This window comes from Oxyura jamaicensis, chromosome 18 (assembly GCF_011077185.1).
Source record: "Oxyura jamaicensis isolate SHBP4307 breed ruddy duck chromosome 18, BPBGC_Ojam_1.0, whole genome shotgun sequence".
Lineage (NCBI taxonomy): Eukaryota > Metazoa > Chordata > Aves > Anseriformes > Anatidae > Oxyura > Oxyura jamaicensis.
This window is the reverse complement of record NC_048910.1, coordinates 2,506,707-2,523,514: the sequence shown is the minus strand read 5'-3', so window position 1 is coordinate 2,523,514 and position 16,808 is coordinate 2,506,707. Positions and strand designations below refer to the sequence as shown.

Genomic DNA, 16,808 nt, shown 5'->3' with positions numbered 1-16,808 from the left:
ACAACACAGAGGAAGGAGTCGGACATCTCCTGCACCTCCACCAAAGTCTGGAAGCTTTGTGGAGCCCAGATGAGGATCTCACCCATCTGGGTCTTTCTTTGGGTCTGAAGCTCAAATGGAGCTGAAGACCTGGCCCAACCCCCAGCTTTACCTGCACTGTAGGGTAAATCGAGAAGGACCAAAGGCAAGCTCCTAAATCCACATAGCCAGTGTCCTGCCCCAAGCCCCAGAGAAGTACCGAGACTTCCCAGCTCCAGCAAAAGGAAGATGTGGGACAGGACAGACTCATCCAGTCTCAGTTTCCTACAGTCCAGACCTGGTGCAGGTGACAACAGTGAATGGGGGGACAAGAGACCGGCCACTCGCTGCACCAGCTACCCAGCACCGATGGCTCCATCGATACATGTTCCTCCAGGGCAGCTCAAACCCTTGGCAGAAGCACTCCTTACCCATCCCAAGGCAGAGATATCCTCACCTGCCCCACCTGGAGAACTGCAAGATTTCAGTCCATTCCCACGCAGTTCAGTGAGCCCCAGAACAGCAGCAGGAGCCCCAGCACAGCCTCTTCACTGCTCCTACCTCCAGAAGTGGAGAAAATAAATGGCAGTCCAGGTGAATCTCATCAGTAATGAGAGCATTGATCTGTGCTGCAGCAGGTGCCATCATGCTCTTTGAAAGGTCTGAGCAGGTAAGCCAACCCACCCAGGCTCTGCTGAGGCAGCTGAGGAGCATTTCTTTTCCCCAATAGCACGGCCCCATCCAGCCCAAATGGGGCACCGTGGTCAAAGATTGGGTGGGGATGGGTCTGGAATGGCAGGACTGACCCCAGAAGAGAGCCCAACAACTTAGGGCAGCCCCCAGGCTGCCCCAAGACAAGGGAAGAGGAAAATCAGAGCACCTCAATTTCTCAGTTGTACTTTGGTTCCTTTTTAAGAGGACTTTTAGGTCTGCTTTGCTGCTACTAGACCTTTAAACGAATGCCCCCAGGCCCTGCAGAGTTAACTCCAGCCCCGTCCCAGGCAGACAGAGGAGGCAGCCAGGAGCCGTCGCTTATCCAGCAGGTCACTGCTCCAACATCTGCTTCCCATGTCCCCCAGGCACGGCTCCAGGAGCAAAGCATGTGCATCTGCCTGCCCGACTCCACGCAGCACGAGGCTTTTTCTCCTCAGACACCGCTGATCAGCCATCCCGGCAGAACTTGGAGGAGCAGAGCACAGAGCAGGAGCTTTCAAGAAACACACCTCATCCCTTGAGAAAAAAGCTAGGCTACAAAACAAAGGCTAGAAACAGAGCAGCTGTGATTCCTGCCCATAACACAGGGCTGGAAACAGTTCTGCCTCCCCCAGCACATCCCAGCAGGGCTGTTCTCTCTCTGAGAAGCATCCTTTCTCCATAGCAGGGAGTCAGCAACCTGCAGCCTCCACGCCTGGGTGCCAGCAGAACCTGCCACAGGCTGGGGCATGGGCAGGGCCAGAAGAACCAAGGAGCACAGGGAGCCAGTCCCCCCTCTCAGGATATTCAGTGCCAGGACAGCACATCCCTCCCAGGGCAAGCGGAGCCCAGCACAGGGCTGAGTCCTACAAGTGCATTGAAGTCACCTTTCAGGGTGATGTGTGCCTCACTACCCAGGACCCAAAGGGCAGGGACCATGCCATGAGCCAGTGGCAGCCCCAGCATCCCTGTGCTTTGTGCTGCAGCCTCCCTGGTGGCCCAGCAAGGGGCACAGCAGCACCCAGGAGGTGACCAGCACCACCAGCTGGGGGATCTCAGCTCATTACACCCCCAGGCACACATCACCTGCATCCCACACAAGTCACCAGCTGCTCAAAGAGCCCTTGAATGCCAATTTGTCTTCCTCTGTGCACGTATCCACACCACACACAGTGCCCTCTTGCTCCCACTTTTCAGGGGTGGCACAGACTCTTGCTGTCCTGACCAAGGCACCCAGGTATCAAGCCAGCTTCAAGTCCTATGCTACGAGGACAGCCACTGGCCATCTAAGCACCATTATCCAGCTATTCCATGCATTTTCTGTTAAAGCACTGAACTTTTCATTTTTAATATCCATACAAAAAACAGCCTGGCCATTTGTGAATTAATACAACCGTATGTATAGACTACAACTATATGTATCAACTACATATCTATTAGCTTACAGACACGAAAAATAGCTTTTTAATCAAGTGTATCAACCTCTCCAGTTGGAGTTGTCCCTGTGCTGCAGAGGTTTGGGTGGAAAACAAGCAGGAGAGCCCAGCGGTGGTGCTGCTTTGTGCTCGGAGCACCAGGGCAGCTCGTGCTGTGGGAGATCACACACATGCAAGGGTTTTACTACCCATAAACAAGGCAGAAAACATTACAGGAAGAGCTAGACAGTCACCGATCTAGCTGAGATCACAGCAAGAGGCTGTGGCACAGCAAGGATGGCCCAGCACCAGGCAGCCCCCTCCCTGCACATCGCTGCAGCCCCAGAAGCTGTGCTCGGGTTCATTCTCACCCCCGGGGAAAAACTATGGGAGCAGGTAGCCAGGTACCAGATAGAAACAAATACATAATGCAAAGAGATAGATAAGATCCAGAGAAATGCAAAACACCAAGAAATACCCCAGACTTAGCATCACTTAAATCCTTGTTTGCTTCTTACATGCAAGCTGCAGCCCCAGGCGTGCTCTCAGCCCTGCAGCAGGAAGCCAGGCTGCCTTACCCACACACAGCCACGCTCACTGGGCCCGTGCCACACCAGTTTACACACACAAAATACTCATTTGAACACCACCTGCTGCAAATAGGCACTCCCTTGCCCCCACAGCTTGAGATCATGTGTGCAGCAAGACTGAAGTACCCAGTTACTAATGGCTGTAATTAGCCACTAATCAGCCTCCCTTGCTGGGGACGGAGCTCACACCTGGGGACACAACCTACCATGAGCAGCTTAAACAAGCCCTGCAATTTTCCTGAAACACCAGACCCTCGTTGACATCCAGCAGCCAGGTTTAAACATCGACCCAGGGGATGGCTAAGCTCAGGAATAAGGAGCACCAAGGTCTTCACCCAAGCCCCCCCAGCACTTACCTGCACCCAGGCTGTTGACTGAAGATGTTTCCATCCGTGTCAAGTGGTCAAAATTCTCCTGCTCTGAAGGCTTCAGGATTTCCTTTAGAAAGCATCCATCTTGCCCACTGAGCATGAGGTGAGGGTAAACTTAAAAAAAAAAAGAAAAAAAGAAAAAAAAAAAGAATACCACAAGAGGCTACAGGGCTAAAACCTCTCTCGTGTTTTCCCCCAGGCTGCAGGAGGCCGCAGCGCTGCCAACAAACACGGGGTTTCTATAGAGATGTTGCGCTGCAGCTGCTCCGGGCCGAGCACGGTCACAGCCTCGTGCACAGCGGGCAGCAGGCTGGCCTGAGAGCCACCACGGGCAGCACGAGCCTGGCTGCAAAGGGTCTGAAGCTGGTCCCACCTGTCTGACATGAACACAGTGCTGGGCACAGGCACACATCTCAAGAGAACAGCAGGAGTGCCACGGATGGGCTAGGTCTTCCCCAGCTGTCCCCACGCTGGGCACGCAGCCCCCATTTTCCCCACCTGGACCTCCGCTGCCCACTCTGCACGATTTTGCTTTGCCAAAGAAAAGCAAGCCCAGGACTTCTTTCCAGCCCTGGAACAGGCCCAGCAGAGCCATGCCCAGCACTGCTCTGCCCACAGCTAGATGCTCGTGGCAGAGCAAAGCCCCTCCAGCACCCATTAAAAGGAGAGGGGGAAGCTCAGCCCAGCTGCTGGAGGTGTTTTTAGCCCCAGAGCAGCCCCGCCATCAGTGGCAGCAGCTGTGCCTGCTCGCCCAGCCACCCCATGGCACGCCCTGGGGGGTTTGTCCTGTTTGGGTGGGTTTCAGCTGAATCAGCCAGCTGGTGGAAGGGCTGGGGGGGGCAGGCAGGCACTGCGCTCGTACAGAGCTCCTTTCCCCAGAAATAACCCTAAGGCCAACCACGATGTCCCCAGCCATTCCTGTTGTCCTGTGTGTGGCCTCAGCTGTCCCTACAGGTGTTTCCTCGTCCCCTGGTGGGCGTTTCTGTGGTGGTCCAACCTCATTTTGGGGAAGCCACGTCCCACCCATAGATGCTCTAGGGAGCAGCGCCAGGCACCCAGCTGGGCAGCACCCAGAGCCCCCCAGGAGGGTGTGAGGGTGTTCTGACAGCAAGAGGGGCAGACCTTGCTCAAAATGCCCCCCAGAGCAGCAAGGACCTGCTGCAAGCACAGCCACACATCCACAACGAGATGTTGGGCTCATAAAGGGGGAGAAGCAGCCGGAGCTGCCCAGGGAAGCAAAGCCCGGGGTGCTCGGTGGCACCCTCTCAGCCCCCATCTGCCCAAGGCTCAGACCCTCCTCTTCCTCGTGGCAAACAGGGCACCCCGGCAGATGCTGTGCCCGTGTCCCCACCTCTCCCACCCCATGCCCGGTCCCACCGGAGCACATCCTGACCCCAGCATCCCGCCAGCACTCACCCCGCGGGCACCCCGCGCACATTGTGACACCCGCGCGGGGCGGGGGCTGCCTGCGGCGCTGCTCACACAGCTGCTGTCACCTGGAGCTGGGCGGCTCTGGCAGGGAATCGGTGATCTGGATACGGGCATCAAGCGATGTGTGAGACAAGGGATGTTCTTGTTTTCCTGATAGCCAGTACAGCAGAAGAAGGCAAAAGGATTGGGCACACGAGGGAATTTGCCAACCTCAGTGTGTTAAAATCGCTATAACCAAAGTGAGCATCCGTGCAGAAGCAGAGCTCAGGTACTCCTCTGCTACATTTCAGCCCCGGAACAAGATTTTAACCTGTATGCACAGGATCCTCATTCCTTCAAAAGCTGGCTGTTGGCATTGCACAGCAGCTCGGCTGGTGTTTTCTATGTCTTGTAGCCTTGGTGAACTGGGTACTCACTGCATGCTCCTGCACAAGGAGCAAAGCCACACCAGGCACCAGCACACCACAGCTATCGCACCAATGGATGCCTTATGTGTATCAGCTGGTGGACCCGTAGGGCTTCTAAAAATATCCTGCTTTTACCTCTGTGTATTTTAAAAATACCCAGCCAGGCACGGCGAGCTCAGCCTGCTAGAGCAGGAGGGAGATTTCACAACTTCTGCATCTGTGAGTTACACTGAAAAAATTTTGCAATAGCAGCAGGAAGAACAGGCTGACCTCATGGATTTTTTTCTACATTGAGCTTTTGGGAGCTTGTGATCCCTCCCAGAGCTTCCAGTTTGCTTTTTAGGATAAACCCCAGGCAAAGATGGGACGGTTGGGGAGCAGCCGGAGCTGGAGCCCGTTCCCCAGGGAGCTGAGGGGTTTCAGCCCATTTTCAACCCTCCTGCCCCACGGCAGCACCACAAATCCATGTGCTCTGAGCCTCCAGCTGCTGTGCATCCCTAAAGGCACATGCCTTGAGGCCAGGCAGATAAAAGAGATGTGAGATAGCTGTAACACGGCTCTGCTCGCGTGGGTTTGCACCTGCAGCAGGTGGCTGAGCACTCCCTGCGGGAAGCCTGCTGTGATGCTCATCACCCGACTGCTCATGGGGAAGGGATTTGGACGCCCACAGCGTGTCTGGGTTGAGCAATACATCTGGCAAGAAGCGGGCGAGTTTGGGAAGTGTGTCATGGTGCACCTTGTGCCGCAAGAGCATGCTCTGTGCAGTGGGGTGGGCAAAGCCCCACTCCAGCCCAGCTCTCCCTGGGGTGCTGGCACCCATCCTGCACCCACACGCACCCAGGTGCCCACTTCCCAGGTGCCCTCTCCTGGACAAAGCCACACGTGCCCCTCGGTGTCCCCAGGCTACGATGCAGGCTTGGTGGCAGGGGAAGGGGGTGCTATGTGTTCCTCCTCTGCCCCCTTGTCCGATTTAGGGGCAGGGTTTGGCAATCCCCCAGGCAGCAGAAGGAACGCCTGGGGCGGGGGCAGCAGGTGGGAGCTGCCGAAGGGCTGGGAGCCGGCAGGCACCGAGGCGGGGGGAGGGGGGGGGGCAAAGCGGGGAGGATGTGCTGGGAAGGACAGGAGGTGGAAAACAGCAAATTCAGCCAAGGCCAGCAATTCGTCCCAAAACAAGCCCAGGAGCGGGGATCTGGGCTGGTTATCAGCCTGGAACATCCCTTCTGATGGGATGAGCAGTGATGTGCAAAGGAGAGAGAACCATTCCCATTCCCATATCCACATCCCCATCTCCCTGTCCCCATCCCCATCCCTGTGTCCCCATCCCTGTCCCCTTCCCCGGGTGTGTCCCGGCGCCTCTGCCCCGCTTCCCGGCCAGCAGCAGGAAAGGCGGGCACTCGCGCGGCTTCTTTGTGGCTGCCGGTAACTGTTTTCCCAGAGCATCATAAATAAAGAGGAGTTCAGAGAACACACGGAGAAGGCAGAGCCCTCCCTGCACAGCCACAAGTTTCAGTGCTGAGGTCACTTCTGGTGTCCCGGCCCAGCCGCATCCCAGCCCTGGGCTTGGAGGAGATGGGACAGAGGAGGAGGGCTGGGGCAGGAGCAGGGTTCGGAGCTGGGGGTGAAGTTATTCTGCCTCAGAAAGCCGCGATGCACAAGGGCTCCCCTCCCCAGCCCCCTTGGCTGCCAAAATCATGGTACCAAGGAGACGTTGACATCAGTTCCCAGCGAGGCTTCCAGGAGCTTTCCCTGTTTCAGATGTTCCTGGAAGTGAATAATCGCTTCCCCGCCGCCCCCTGCCCTGGGGACAGGCACTCCAGGTCCAAGAAAAAAAGCACGGGGACAAAGGCACAGCCTGGAGCTGCCAGCACGGCAGGAAGCCCGAGCCCCTCACGGGGATGTGCGGTGCTGGAGTGACACAGATCCGCTGCCACCCCGCCGGGTCACTTACAGCAAAGCTCTTTTTTTTCCCAAAGGGGGATGCATCACGCATTTACCATGTTTATTGCTTTTAGTTAGGGAAGCTCGGTGTGTGCACAGCGAGAGGGGTCCTGCGAGGCAGCGCCTGGGGCAGTGAGGTGGTCGCACCGTGCGTGGGCTGGACCCACTCTGCAGCTGCCTGCTCCCCTCGTGGTGCTCACATCGTGTTGGGGAGGTGTCACCAGGCAAGGAAAGGGAGCGTGGTGAGATGCTGCTGTGGTCCAGATGGACCTACCCGAGGGAAAGCACTTTGGTGGTGTGGGCAGCTCAGCACTGTCCCGGTGGGAACACTCGTACAAGGCCTGGTGTTTGGGGAAACTGAGGCAGGGAGCTGGGGCCACCTAAATCCTGCAAAAGGGTCGATGCTGAAGCTGTGATTAAAGGCTGGTGGCACGGCCAGGTCCAGAGGAATGTGAAGTCTCTTCTCTAAATGTGTGCCTTTGGCATCCAAGAATATAAGAAAATAACAAGGGTAATAAAGTAATGGCAACGGTCTTGGGTGTCTGCTTTGATTTGTTGGGAGCACGAGGCTGCAGGAAGGAGCAGCTCTCCCTGAGTGCCTGCACCTCTGCGTTGTACCCACAGGTCCCCTCCGGCCACTTCCACGCAGCGACAAAGCGTTTCCATCCCTTGAGCTGTGACAAATCCCCCCCATCAGAGCCGATGGCTGCCCTCGGCGTGCTGGGGCTCATCCCCTGGGCAGGGCTTGAAGTCGGGCACATCCTTCCTGTGCCGCTCCCAGCCCCGCGCTGTGCGTTCCTCATCTGCCTGCCCTGCAGCTCCAGCAAAGCTCTCCCCTGCCCCCAGCTTCGGTTTCCACAGTGCGATGGCAACTTCTTTCCGAGGGAGGGGAAGGCACCAGCAGCCACCTCTGCACTCCGGGCTGCAAGTGGAGGACTTGGGAGGAGGATCCAGGTTCTCCATGGGGGCCTGGAAACCCTCCACATCTCCACCAGCACGCGCTGGTAGCCCGGCTCATGCCAAGGAGGCGCAGGGCAGTGACACCTTTCCACGTGGAAGCATCAAGAGCCGTTACAAGCGTGGCTGCACAAGTCCTGCTCTGCATGCCAGCCACCAGCAGAGCAGCTCTGAGCCCGGTGTGGGTGTACGGAGCCTCTCAGCAGCCCCGGCTTCCACGGCTGCTGCCTGGCCAGTGCTAAAGCAGACACGAGACACTGCGTGGGCTGGAGGCACAGCAGCACACTGTGAGTCCCGGGGGGGCATCTCCTAACTGGGACAGGAGGAGATGCTGCAACACGGAGCGGGGAAACAACCCCTGGCCCTTCGGTCTGGGGAGCCAGCGATGGTTTGAAGAACATCCCCGTGTTGCATCGCGCCCGGCGGTGTTGGCAGATTGCTGCTCTGTGCACCCCTGTGCGGAGCTGAAGGGATCCACGTGTTCATCCAAGGCAGGGGTGGATTTATGGGCAAAGCAGCGGCTGGTGCTTTTGATGGAGCTTTGTCTCAGCAGTGGTGACTCTCGGCAGAGTGCCTGCCTCCACAGCACATAAAGCCTCAGAGATAGCAAAAAAATAAGCTGGGCTCCTGGCGTTCCTCTGGTACGCTCTGGGCCACGCACAGCACAGCCGATGCTTTTCTTTTCCATGAGCTCATGCTTCAAGCTGTGAGCAGCACGGAGCAGAGCCTGAGCTCCAGGAGACCTGCAAGAGCACACCCCACTGCGGGAGCAGGGCATGGAAAAGGGCGGAAAGCTTTAAATTAACATCACAGACATCAGTGGGAGACTCCCCCATCTCCTACTCCAGGTGTTCACAAAGTCCCAGGAAGCACCAGGAGGAAGGTGGGCGAGGGAGATGTCACCTGGAGGGGACATGGAGCAGCAGACCCCAGCAGGAGGGTCTCGTGTAGAGGCTGGAAGAGGAAGATGAGGGATTTGAATACATCACCGAGGCCAAGAAGCTCATCAGTGCAGGATGCAGAGAGCTCAGACCACATGGAGATCCCTGTGGCATTTTGGATAAGAAACGAGGCAAGAAAATCAACCAGGGCTGGACACCGGAACTCTTTCTGGCACACCTGAACTATCCAATCCTCTCTGTGTCTCTTCAAACACCACTGAGATTCAGAAGAACAAACAAAATTTCTGGAAAAAAAAAAATGTTTTTTTTTTTTTTCAGATGTTGGGGACCAAAATTTAACTCTTCTCTCTCTTCCTTCACCTTTTTCCCCAAAGGTCAGACAGCCTCCAAAGGCTTGCTGCATGGCGTCGAGGTGAGAGCAGCGCTGGGTTACCATGGTGGGATGTGACACGGGGTGAGGCCGGTGGCTGCCCATTCTGCTAAGCAGGCAATTAAAAAGCAAAGATTGAAAACCTGGAATGAGGAGCAGAGAACCAGTCAGTGTCGTAAATGCGAACAGCAAAATGCTACGGGAAGAGAGCTGTGACAGACACCCACCGCCTCCCCTGCCCGCCCAGGCCAGCACCAGCCCTCCTTCACTTTGGCTGGAAGTGATGCCGGAGCGAGCCGTGCCGTGATGCATGCCAGTGAGGACCCCAAAGCTCTCGGAGGGCTTTGCTGAGGAATTTTCAGCCCTGTCCCATGCAACGAGGCCTCTCCCTGCTGGGTGAAGCCGGGGAAGAGCCGCAGATCCCAGGACAGAGCAGTGGCCATGGGGGGCTTGGCGGAGTCCTGGCACCCCAGGCAGCGCCAAGCTAGGCGCATTGCTGCACCTCTGGGAAGTCTGAGCCAGCCCAGCGGGGTGGGGAGCGGGTGTCTGGATGGGCCCCCAGCAGCTCTCCCGACACATCAAAGCCACCTCCTGCCCCGTCAGGGCAAGGGGAAGCCAAGGGCAGGTTTTCCTGTCTGGGCTCGGTGTGAGGTGCGGTAACCCAGCTCCTTTCCAGGGAGATTTCCTCCCCTCCTCCCTGTGTGCCTCATTTGTTCCCCATAGGGAGCATCCCAGTGCGAGGCCAGCCCTGACCCATCTCCCATCTCCTCACCTGGGGCCTTTTAGTTTGGGGCAAGAATGTGCCAGTCTGGGAATGAGCACCCTGTCCTGGAAGCAGCATTTGGGGAACCAGCAAGATCTGGGGAACCTAAGCCAGGGCCCCGTGGCCCCCAGCACGGCGAGGAGCTCTGTTATGCACGATCTGGCAGCACCTCGCCACCTCCTAACCACCCGTGGTCACCTTGAGGTCTTGTCCCTGATCTCTTTGGGGCAGAGGCTGCCCTCACCCCACGCTGGGGCAGCCCAAGGAGAAAGTATCCGGTGTCCTCCAGCACAGCGAGCGCACCATGGCCCTCCTCGTGGTGGAACCATGCAAACAGCCAGGTTTTCTCCCAGTCAGGACAGGGCACGGGCAGGAAATGCTGAAATTAATCCCTAAAGGGCTAAAACGAGGGGTGAGGGGGACACGGTGACACGTGTGGCAGCATCACACCTGTGCCCTGGGTGCTCCTGGGGCGCCCCACGTGGGTGTCCTTTGGGTGAGCTGTCCATCAGCAGCCCAGGGGTCTGAGTTGGCTGGGCTTGACTTCACCCTGAAAGTGAACTTCAATTAATTGATTCCAATTTAAATGGGTTAATTTAAACCCATCACTCCGGCTGGTAACAACTGATACAGCTCATTTACAGCAGCCTTTATGTAGCGAACTAACAAATTGCACGTCTCACTGCAGCAGCACTTTGCCAACTTTGTTTTTGTGGTCCTGCATTTTAAGTTCTCCCCAGACACTGAGAGGGCTGCCACAGCTGCTATTTCCCTCCTGCAGCTGCCACGTCCTGCAGACACGCTCCCAGTTTCCTGCAAGGCTGCAGCCCTTCACTTGTGCTCCTCTTCTTTTCCCTTTCCTCGCAGGAATGTGACACATCCCCGAGCCTTCGCAGGGCTGCGTGCTGGAAGTGCTGCGGGATTGCTAAACCCCGTGTAAAGAAAACAGATCGCAGCCGCCCTGACACACACAGGCACCAGCCCATATTTTGCTTTTTGTTCCGAATGACACAGGAAAAATGGAATGTCTCACCTCCGACCTCGGGCAGGGTCGCGCAGATGGCGTCCAGGCCCAGCGGGCTCTGAGGACATGGGATAATTCCCATGCACATCAGCCCGGCTGCTTCCTCTTGTGCAAGTACAAGATATTTGCAGCTGCAAGTCAGAGGTCCTGCACGATCAAACCACAAGAGCCGAGCTGGGGAAGCTTTGCCAGGAGGGGTCTGGGCTGGAATTTCCTTCGAATTCTTATTTAGGCTGCGAGGGACCTGGGCCGTGCCGCTCTCCTATGGCCCCCAGGGTGCAGGCAGAGGTGGGCGCTGCCCCGGGGCACGGCCGCAGTGACCCCTGCAGCACACGAGGCACAGGTTCCTCTCGTGTTTGTTCCCAGGTTCAAAACCAGGACATCTTCAATCATCAGCAACTCGCCCTGCAATGGGACACCACGGGCAGACTTTTCTCACTGCAGCTGGGGGCATGGGCAGGGGTGGTGGCCCCACGTTGAGGTCAGGGGCTTGGTGTCAAAGCGCACGGATGCGATGCCTGGTTCATCTCGCCCTGCTGTGCCCCAGCTCCTCCATGAAGGAAATCGCTGTCCTTTCTCCATGCAGACCACCACAAAACACCACCACCCTCCGCAGCAGGGGCTCAGCCTGCCCAGGATCCTGATGCTCGGCCCCTTCAGGTGCCACTGAGCCAAAGCGCGGCTGTCACCAAAGCGAGGTGCCCAGCAGCTTGGGGCAGCTCTGGGACACGGATGGGTCCCCAGGGGGCTCGTGACACAACCGAGAAGCCCTGGGCAAGAGCAGGAGGAGCAGGGGAGGACGTGTGGGGCAGGGGCTGACTGGGGCAGCGAGCATGCAATTGGGCTGCTGGCAGAAGCGGAGGTGATCAAAGCCTGATGGAGCCTGTGGGAAAAGCAAACCCAGGGTCTGCAGTGACTGCGTGGGATGGGAAGAGTGAATCCTCCCCGTGCAGGCAGATTGCTCTGCATCGTTATCACAAATTCATGAAAGTGGCACTGAGTTTGACCATGAAGCCCCCCTCACCTGGCAGCACCCAGCCGCCAAGCAGGCAAAGAATGGAGGCAAGGTCATCTTAAGTTGAAAAACTGCCTGGTGGGAATCGCAGCAACCTCTGTCCTGGCTTCCAGGGCTTCCAAAAGGTGGTGGCTCGCTCGGCCCAGCTCGTGCTGAGCTCATCCTCTGCAGCTGCAGGACCTCCCTGAGGATGCACTGACAGCCCCGCACCCTGCCCCTGCCTTCGGTTCAAAAACACACAGCAAAAAATCTCCGTGCTGCCGAGGAGGCCGTGCTGGGAAGGGTGGGGGGCGTGTGGGTGTCTGGTTGGGTGTGCTGGGTCCCCGTGGGGACCTGCTTTCTCGTGCCCACATGTGCTGTGTGGCAACACCTGTGCCATCCCGTGGTGCAGCCAGGGCTGTCCCCGTGTCCTTTTGTGCCTGAGGGCATCTGTCCATGGGTATTGGGTGCGAGAGGTGCCACAGATGCTGGGAGGAGATGAATAACTTGATTTTTATTTACTGCCACAAGTGTCTGCACGCCATCAGGAAGCTCCTGGTGGGTGACCTCAAAGCCTCGTTTTTGAGGGCGACATTTGCCTGGCTCCCCAGGCCCAAATGGGCACACAGTCCCAGGACATGTATTTCCCTCAGAACCTCAGCACCCAAGGCAGCCGTGGGCCGTTTCCCAGCCATGCCCAGCCTGCACGAAGCAGAGGACACCCCCAGGTTGCCACCCGAAGTCACGCCGCCCAGCACAGCCAGCGCTTTCCAAGCCAAAGCCCCACCACAGCGCTGGGCTGCCCCACATTCTTTCTCTCCCAAGGCTTCAGCTGGCAAAGGGCCACCAGAAAGCAGGGAAACGTGCATTTGCAAACAAATCTGCCTTTGCCCAGCTGGATTTGCATGGGTCAGGGTGGAGACAGGCAGCTGCAGCCGAAGCGCCAGCAGCCTCCTCGCCCCGAGCGCCCGCCTGGGCCAGCCCCGGTCCTGCGCGCTCCCATCGCTCGCTCCCTGCCCGGGCTTTTTTTTTGCAGAAATATTTGGAGGATGACTGCTCTGCCTACAAATGTCCGTATTTGCCTGCCAACTTGGATGCAGATGTGAAATCCTCCCCCAGTCATTTGGACTCTCATTTTTAATTGACTTTCCTACGTGAGTACACTCATTTTAAGATGTACTTAATATAAAATGATTAAGCAACAAGAGGGTGATTATGAGTATACAAACGTGACCTACCAGAGAGCACGGGCTTGATTCATAGTTCCAAGAGGTGAGTTTTATGCTTTAGATGTATTTAATTTGACAGGCTCACTGGCACGGTGCGTTTGGCTGTTCGGCGGGGCTGGAGGCAGATAGCCCACCCCAGGGCAGTCAGGCTGCGATCAGGCCAGGCCTGATGCCGATGTGTGTTTGGGGAAGGCATTCGGGTGGTGCACACCTGAGCTCTCTGTGGCCATCACCGCCTTTAGAGAGAAGGGTCCCGCTGCCTCCCGAGCCTTGGCGTGCTGTGAAGCCACTCGCTTCCAGAGGAGCATCCCCGGGGAAAAGCAGCCTGGATTCCTCATGTTGGTGCAAAACGATGCTGTAAAAAAACAAAATCCTGTGAACTGTCCTCCTCACTGCTATACAAGTAACAAAGAATCCTGTTCTTTTTTTGACATGAGCCCTTTTGCTTTTGGTGTGCTTACATGTGCTGTTCGGGCTGGGGCTGTTAGCACTACCTCAATGCCAACAAGCTGGGCATGGGGCAGCCTCTCAGTAGCTGCTTTCTTTAGTAATTTAGGGAAATACTGTCTTGTCTTCAGCCAGTGTTGTCGTGTATGCTCGCGGGAAGCTATGGCAAGCTCCAGTCCCTGCAGTTCCCACCCCAGCTAACGCAGCAGGGCAGGGGCTGCCCCCACTGCCCCAGTGCTGCTTAGTACATGATGGGAAGATCCCAGGAATCTGGGATTTGGGGAGGAGAATGTCAAAGGCTTCACCCCAGCTCAGACCTAGAAGCCTGGAGAGAAGACCTGAGCATGCTGGTGGAGGATGAGGCTGCTGCAGGGCTCTGCGTGGAAGGGGATGTCAGATGGCGAGGTTCAACATGGAAAATGGGGACGCACCTTGTAAAAAATGGAATCCGACGCCTGGATAGCAGGTGGGCTGTGTTGTGGGCAGCCCAAAATCATGTCAGAGCACTTTGAGGTCTTATGGGAGCACGGAAAAGGGAAAGCAGCTAAACGCAATGACAAGTCCTGGTGATAGATCTGAAGCCAGAAGCTCTGAGGCTGCCAAAAATCACACTGGGGATGTTTGTGCTTGGCGTCTCCGAGAGCCCACCCGGGCAGCGGGGCTGGGCCAACGCGGGGAGCAGGAGGGGTAAGGGGAAGCTGCAAACCCAGGCCCTGATGGACGTGGGGGCTCAGCTGTGGGAACTGGCAGTAACAGGGGAATGTGAAGAGATGGAGAGGGGTGTTTGCAAGCAGAAAACAACGTTGGTGATCTGTTCAGCTTTGTGCAGGATGAGGCTAAGTGCTGTGCAGTGTTCCTGTGCGGGGCGAAGAGCTGGCAGCCCCTGGCACCAGGGGGTCCCGCCTGCTGTGCTCTGTCAGCCCAAAACGCCATCGTTTGGGAGGCAGGGAAAGCACTGAGCTGCTCTGCACAGCACTGAAGACAGGAGCCTGGAAGCTGTAGGCACAATTTCCCTCGTGGTGTCCAAAAGCTAAACCCAGAGGCTCCAACTAAGCCGATGGGAAAATCCCTTCTGGTTTCTGGGGACAGACCAAAATGGGGTGTTTCAGAAATCCTGTGCTTGGGGCTGGGCACATGCTCAGGACAGACAGGAGTGCCCAGGCTCCCAGCAGGAGCCCCCAAGCCGCTCTGCAGCCAAAAATCCCCCACGGGGACAGCGCCGAGCCCTGCCTGCTCCAGGCAAGGGCCCCAAACCAAAATCCTCACCGAGATGCTCCTCACACCGGGAGGAAGAGAAGGAGGAGGAAGGCGAGGCTGAATCACTTCTGACGAAGCACTTATTGAAAAGGGGAGTTTTTCCACTCTAAATCCAAAGCCTGGAGCGGGAAGGTCACGATGCCTGCTGGATGAGACAGCCCAGCCGGCCGGTCCCACGCACACACCCACCTGGGAACAACTTTGCTTTTTACTTGCTTTTTCCAGCTCGAGCGGCCGCTCAGCACCGCCCCGTGGCATCACGGCAGTGAAATCATGTTCCCGTTATATCCCCGCTCGGCCCCAGCGAGTGCGGAGGGAGCACCGGAGGAAGGCGCGGTGGCTTCGGTCATTGTTTTCCCCTTTGTCATCCCTCCGCGAGGCGCGGGAGGACGGGTGGCCGCGGCCAGCGGAGACGCCCAGGGCGGTGACACCGTCCCCAGGGCCCCGCTCGCAGGGGATGCGCCAGGCTGGGCAGGTTGCTCCTGGTGCAGGATCGATCCTGGGAGGCGTTTCCAGCAGCCTTTCCAGAAAACTTTCTTTGCTCCTTTTTTTTTTTTTTTTTTTTTTTTTTTTGGAATTAAAAGACAAGCCTGAGAGCTCCCTCTGCCGCTGCAAGGGTTTAGACCGAAGCCTGCGTCGCGCAGGGAGGCTGGAAGGACCCTGACGGCAGGGTCAGCCCGGTGGTGTTCTCCAGGTGTTTGCTGAACCTGTCCTTAAACACAAGGGCTGTGGGAGAATGAAGGGTTTTGCCCAGGGGTTGACACGGTGGGTGCCACTAAAAAGAGTGTTTTAATGTCCCCTCCAGGCTGTCCAGTCCTCCAGCAGCGCAGGGAACGCTGCGCCCCCCACCCTGCTGCAAGCAGAGAAAAAACAGAGATGCTACAGATCCTGTTATCCTGCCCTTCTGCTGAGCTGCTGCCAGGGCAGCTGGAAGACATGGGATTTCTGCTATCCTGCTCCTGGCAGCTGCAGAAGAGCTTGAGGGATGAACCCCACGCGGGTGGCAATGTTCGGTGACAAAGGCACCGCATCCCACGGGTAAGGACAAGGTGCCCCAAGCTGCAGCCAGGTCTGTGCCACCCTCCTGCCCCTGCCAGCCCTGGCTACGGGGCAAACTCAGCCTACAAGGCTCTGGTTTCCCACCTGGGGAGCGAGCAGGACTCAGGTCAAGTCCCCGGTGCCTGCTCTCTTCAGCCCAGATCCCAGCTGCAGACCCTGATTACTGGGCATGACCCTGCAGTTCGAAACATGGGAAACCACGAGCTCACCTACCAAAGAGCTGTGCAGAAGGGTCCTTCCTTCTTTCAACATCTGAAGAATATTTTTGTGAAGCTCTGGGTTGGGGACCCTGCCCGGAGGTGGGTCCGGGGACCCACAGCCCCGTGGGCTCCCCAAACCCCCCGGGATGCAGCAGAGCAGCACCAGGACATGGGTGTGGAAATCCCAAGAGCAGAGGCGGTGTCGGTGGGTGACTCAAATCTGAAACAGGCCCAGATGTGAGGGAAGGCTCCAAAAACATAGAAACATAACCAGGCTACCGGCGCTCCACAGAAGCTTTAAAACCCACGGCTGGGGACAGATGACAGGCGGGGAAGATCCTGCAGGTGAAGGGGATCTGTTGGTCGGGGATAAGTCCCACAGACTGTCAGAGCAGGGCCGGGCTGAACGTCGGTACGCGGAGTAGGAAACCGTGAGTAATGCGGCTCACAGCTCCAGCCTCTGATCTGGAAACACAGCAGCAGGGAAGAGCAAATGAGCGCGTCCTGCAGCAGAAGAGCTGTGACTCATTTACTCCAAAGGTTACTACGGAACTGTTTACACATTTCTTTGTGATTTAAAAAAAAAAAAAAAAAAAAAAAAAGGCACTAAAGAACTCACCCAAAATTAACTACAGAGGGGGAGGTTTGAGCAAGCTGGCAGCACAAACGATGGTAAAGTCACCAGGCCAGCGTTTCCTGAAGGAGTGCAAAGGGCTCAGGTAGGAAGCCGCCGAGCCACGAAT

At 57.1% G+C, this 16,808-nt stretch overlaps 1 protein-coding gene and 2 long non-coding RNA genes across 3 annotated transcripts in view; 1 reads left to right on the top strand and 2 right to left on the bottom strand.

Annotated features, from left to right (window-relative positions):
• TEKT3 (tektin 3) overlaps positions 1-3,449 on the bottom strand; it is a 70,883-nt gene extending 67,434 nt beyond the window's left edge. The window contains exon 1 of the mRNA XM_035342625.1: positions 3,073-3,449. The gene's annotated coding sequence lies outside the window, so the exon portion shown is untranslated. The remainder of the gene's footprint in view (positions 1-3,072) is intronic.
• A 9,475-nt stretch (positions 3,450-12,924) lies between these two features.
• On the top strand, positions 12,925-16,641 carry LOC118175952. Its single transcript, XR_004755213.1, has 2 exons — positions 12,925-13,027; positions 15,612-16,641. It is a non-coding gene; the product is annotated as an uncharacterized LOC118175952 (long non-coding RNA).
• Positions 15,385-16,194, bottom strand: LOC118175954. Its single transcript, XR_004755215.1, has 2 exons — positions 16,075-16,194; positions 15,385-15,659 (listed from the first exon to the last, which is right to left on the bottom strand). It is a non-coding gene; the product is annotated as an uncharacterized LOC118175954 (long non-coding RNA).
• Positions 16,642-16,808: the final 167 nt, after the last annotated feature.